Source organism: Magnolia sinica, chromosome 2, assembly GCF_029962835.1.
Source record: "Magnolia sinica isolate HGM2019 chromosome 2, MsV1, whole genome shotgun sequence".
NCBI lineage: Eukaryota > Viridiplantae > Streptophyta > Magnoliopsida > Magnoliales > Magnoliaceae > Magnolia > Magnolia sinica.
The window spans coordinates 138,052,607-138,058,606 of record NC_080574.1 but is presented as its reverse complement, the minus strand read 5'-3'; positions in this window follow the sequence as shown (position 1 = coordinate 138,058,606).

Sequence of the window (6,000 nt, the reverse complement as noted above, 5' to 3'; positions counted from 1 at the left end):
ACATGTACTCCCGTAGTCCAAAATTTCGTCGATGTATTCAAAGCCATACCCAGACTTCCTCCTCGATGTGAGATAGACTTCACGATCGATCTGACTTTGGGTGCCACACCCATTTCCTTGCTAACTTACCGCATACCCCCATGTGAAATGGAAGAGCTAAGGTCTCAAATCGATAAATTGTTAGAGTCGGCTTTATCCAACCCAGCGTCTCACTATGGGGAGCCCCGGTCCTATTTGTAAAGAAGAAGGGCGGCTCGTTGCGAGTGTACGTAGATTACAGGAGGTTGAACCAAGTGACGGTTCGGAACAAATACCCGTTGCCCAGAATTGATGACTTGTTCAACCAGCTGAGGGGTGCTTAATACTTCTCAAAGATTGATCTACAATTAACGTACCATTAGCTGCGAGTCAAGGACGAGGATATACAGAAAACGGCCTTCAGAACCTTCTTTGGCCATTATTAATTCGTAGTTATGTCCTTCGGGCTCACCAATGCTCCAGCGGTATTCATGGATCTCATGAACAGAGTCTTTAGGCCGTTCTTATACAAATTTGTCATCGTATTCATCGACGACATATTGATTTATTCAAAGAGCCGTGAAGAGGATGAAGAACATTTAAAAGCAGTCCTTGAGACCCTTAAGAAGAATTAACTGTTTGCCCAATTTAGGAAATGTGACTTTTGGAAGAAGGAGGTCAAATTTTTAGGACATGTAGTGTCCAAGGAAGGAATATCTGTGGATCTCGCCAAGGTGGTAGCCGTGCAAGATTAGAGACAACTGAAGTCAGTTACGGAAGTGAGAAGTTTCCTCAGTCTTGCCGACTATTATGGAAGATTCATTAGAGACTTTTCAAAAATAGCCCAGTCGTTATCCCATCTTACATGGAAGGACCTCAAATTTGCTTGGAATGAAAAGGTGGAGGCGACCTTCGAAGAGTTGAAAGATAAACTGACGTCAGCACCTGTACTTGTGTTACACCTGCATCCAACCGCTTCCCGGCCCACTGGAAGCTCCATCAGCTCCCATGTGTCGATCTGGTACAACAAGTCCATCATATCGTTCATAGTCACCTTCCAATTCTCAGCATCAGGCTCACTTAGAGCCATCTGAATAGAGGATGGATCCTCTGCGATATTAGAGTCATCCATGTATCTCACTGATATCCTACGATTATACCGTGTGATTCTTCTCATAGGTGGCTGCTCCACTTGCTCTATATCTATATCCATATGTCTCAGTCTTCATGCCCTGCCTGCTCATGTGGCTATGTCCAGCATGCCACATGCGTGCAGAGGTGGAATTCGCTACAGCCACTATAGCTCCACCTTTTGAAGTGCTCCCAATCAACCTGTACATGTTACCGAGTCGTTGCGCTTTCATGATTACCCGTGCCCACTTAAATACTTTAAGAGCACCATCAATACTTATAAACTTGCAGCCCATTGCGTCGAGTACATAAAGAGAAATCAGATTCTTCTTCATGTTAGGAACGTGCCTCACATTAGTCAGGGTACGCTGTCCCATCAAACATCTTGATGCGTACTGTACTAACAACCACAACATTACAGGCAATGTCATTGCCCATAAACACATGTCCACCATCGCACTCCCTGTAGCTGGTGAAACAACTCCAATGAGGAGTCATGTGAAAAGATACCCGTGTCTCGAATCCACTCGTCCTTATGATCATTGTAAAAGTGTCTAATCATAGATACAGACAAAATATCACCATCACATTCATTCGATCCATCTGACATGACAACATTGACCTCCCTGTATGAAGCTTCAGAATCTTCTCTCTTAGATTTAGGATTTGTATAATTTTTCTTCATATGTCCTTCAATCCCACAATTTCAGCACTTTAACTTGTCTTTGCCCTTACCCTTGGATTTGATCTTGACCTCGAAAACTCTGTATCTTGCTCAGAATTTCTACCCCTCGTAAACAGTACATCAAAAATGTCCCCATGTCATCGTATAGTTTTCACATGGCCTTCCCTTGAAGGGCTGAGATAATGGTGTCGAAACTCAGGGTTTTATTCATGGTACACTTTGTGTCCTTAAATTACTCATACGATGTCGTAAGAGAATTGAGTAATATACATGCTTGTTCCTCATCTTTCCTATAAAATGCAAAATGAGCCATTATTATAATTTTTAAGTATTTATCTAAACAAGATTTATGGCAACTAAATTGAGAGTCAAATGTATGAAAGTAGGTAAAGAAAATTATAATCATTACATTTTTATATTATAATACTATCATTTTCACGGTGATTTGTGAGTAAAACAAACAATGTAGTAAAATCATCATTGCAATTAAATATAAGGTCACCACACAATTACCAGAGTAAACAATCATTACCCATTTATAGCTATTATTGGGATTTGTGCTGCGGAATCACACAGATATAGATCTAGGATAACAATCCAAGAGCACCAAGCAAACATAAGAGAGCACAAAGATTTAACATGGAAAACCCTTTTGGTAAAAAACCACACACAAAGCGACAGAATTCCACTATGAAAATAGAAATTACAAAGAAAAAGGACTTACCCGATTCAAACAACCTTGAATGTCACCCTTGCTACACCCTTTAGAAACCCTAAAACCCTTTTAAGAACCTTTGGAACCCATTTAAAAAGCCCTAGCATACCTTAGAATGGCTCTAGGGATCATATTTATAGATAGTGAAACCCCACTTACGCAATTCCCTAGAAACCGTCTCAAATTTATACAGTCCACGCATAAACCATGTATCGTCTACGTAACTCTCGACTAATCGAGTCAGGGCTTCGATTGGTCGAAGGACTCTTTCGACTGGTCGAGCCTATCCCTCGACTGGTCGAGCATCCCTGAAATCTCAAATACACCGTTGCAGCACTTTGAGTTGAACGGACTTCGACTAGTCGAAGGTCCCTTCGACTAGTCGAACCAGTCCCTCGATTGGTCGAGCATTTCAGTGAACAAAATTTAAGATATCTATTTTACAACATAAGGAACAATGGGCATAGGATGCTTGTGTGTGGCGTCACCATGGTGTCTACATGTCATCAAACCCATTTATCAAGCGCAACTCAAAAGGATGAATGGAATTTAAATTTATAATAATAATAATAATAATAATAATAATAATAATAAGCCCAACTTGGCCCAAAACCTACTTGGGCACAACTGATTAACTAAGCTTTTAGGAGGAATTTCACATTGTTCCAATTGTTGTTGTCCATCATCTTAATTTTTAATCTAGCTGGTATTTTGTTTGTTATTTTGATTATTTCAATGAATTTTCGTTGTTGGCTCTTTAGCTAAGCATATAAAAGAATGTATTATAAAATTCTTAGGATAGAACTGTAATTGGATGAATAATTCTGAGGATATAACTGTAAAAGAATGTATTATAAAATTTTTAGGATATAACTGTATTTAATAGATGAATAATGTAATTATACCGTAAATACAAATGTTCGGCTGTAATTTTTTTGTTCATCCGTATGTTCATCTATTAGTATATAGATCTTGCACCATGCTTGGCAGAAAGTTGGTAAAACACCATTCGATTCTCTGGTTTGTATAAAGATATAGTTAGGTGATCCAAACCGTTGATACAATGGGCCCACCTTGGATGGTCCATGCACCAAAAGTTCACATACTGGAACATTCCAATCCTAGAACATTCGACCCTTCTTTTAGTTGAATGTGAAGCACTGCTGTCTTTTCCTTTTAGCCATTTATTTGTTGGCCACCTACTGAAAGGTCAGGATTTTTTCACGTGGAAAACTTATGGTGCATGAATTATCAATAGTCGGAGGTATAATGGTCCATAGAATCAACGGTTTGGATGCGAAAAAATGGGGTCCACCTGTACACCCACTACACGCCGCTTTTTAAACATTTGCAAGGATTGACGACTGGCCCAAGAACTCGTCCGAATTGACTCAGACACGGTCGAGTCCAGTCTGTTTTAACACTACAAGTATTCAATGATATTATAGCAGTGACTCGGCCTCGCCTGGCCGAATCACCCTGCAACTCAGCCGAGTTGACTCGGCCGAGTCACGACTTGATTCAGCACCGAGCGAGTCTGTCCAACAATCAGACATTTGTTAAGCCCTCATCCGTGCGAGTACACGTGCCAATATGGTACAAGTGTGCTGGAGCAGAGCTATCCTTGACTTTGCCATGCTGCCTACATCATCTGGCCCTACAATCAGGCCAGTTCCTTCCTATTGCAGACCCAGGTACGGTTGAAGAAAAGGACAGCAACAATTATTACCTAACCAACCGTCCATTTGTTTTGTAATTGTACAGTCCTGCCTACGCACGGGCTAGATCACCTTATTATTATTTCGGTCATTTGACCTAAACAATCTGGCCCATCACATGAAAAGCTCGGATCTTTTTACATGCACTGTATTGGCACGTGTGCTCTTATTTAGATTAAACCCACATGAACTTTGAAGCTGTTTGAGGTGGACCGTTGGATGGTTGGGCTTTTGAACTGGGCCCATTCTAATGTTTTTGAACTCAGGCCCACCCGGTCCATTAAGCCCATGGCTTTGGATCGGGACGTTTGCTAGATATGAACTTCCAACATCTGGTCAGGGAAGAGATAGTGGTTACTAACGATTAAAAATCTGTTTCAGTGTATCGTATCGGTCATCAGAGAAAACGGGTCATATTGCCCCACATAAGACGGGTCCGGGCCCATATAGGGTTCAGGGTTCAAGGTTCAGGGTCTAATGGTTTCATTTAGGATTTAGGGTTTATTGTCTGAGGGTTCGGTTTAGGGTTTAGGGTTCAGGGTCTAAGGGTTAAGACCCGGAAGGGTTGTGTCATATGTAAATAAACACAATGTAATTGGCCTGTCTAATGAAACTTATTTTCAGCATTTATCATTGAAATTTATATTTTTAATGATTTTCACTTATTTAGATTGTTTAATAAATTTAATTTATGAAGTGCTTAAATTAATTTTCACTGGAAATATGATTTTTTTTTTTTTTAAGCTACCCTTCGTTCAGTTAACGAAGGTTGAATGTTTTACTTTTAACTAAAATATCCCTAAATGATTTCAAAATTACAATTCGGCAATTAAATTAATTTTAGAACTTATTTTTTAGCTTATTAAATGTCACCAATATACCTTATTTTAATTTGTTTTGGCATGATAATCGCCCCTACATGGGATGGATGCAAAATGCATGGTGACCTTCCTACCATGTAGGTATGTTGACCTGATTTGCTTGGGCCACATGTTGCTTTTAGAAATAGGGTTATGCAAAGAAAAAAAAATGCATCTTCTATTTTTTTCCTGTCAATTGATCGGATGGTTAGGATCATCTTATTGAAGTGTGTTTTGGGGAAGAGCCTGCAATCAAAGGTGGCCCCAGCTGATGGATGGTCTAGATCAATGACTAGACTTTCTCTATTATAATCAACATGGCCTTCTCTAAGGTAAGGTAGAGCCTACTTACACGCGACCCATGTTATAAGGTGGTCGCACGTGTATGAGTTCCAGTCCATCCATCGAGCCGGTTCAAATTTACCATGGTCTAAATAGCCGAATGATACCCTAAGTATACCCGACACCCTGATCTGGGTCCTGGTCCTCAAGTTGGCTATCCCGACCAAGGCCCGGTAGGTGGTAGAACCCAAACCCGAAAACGATAGGCAGGCCCAATATGGGTACACCAAGACCAAACCCAAACCTGACCTCTTGACAGATCTACCAGCTTGGCCCACTAGAGACGGATTCATCTGGCTGGCTTAATCGGTTTAATTAAGATGGGCAGATCCACGCTGTTAGTTTCTCCTTTATGCACACGCTATCTTAGCTTAAATCAAGCCGGAAGCAAGGTGGGCCTAGCCCATCCTAGTCGACTTTTACCCTCTGCTATCCAAACCCAAAGAAGCAAATTGCTCTGTTTCCAAGAATTAATAGTTCAGGAAAATCAGATTGTGTACTGAGTAAACTCTATGGGCCCACTGTGAATGT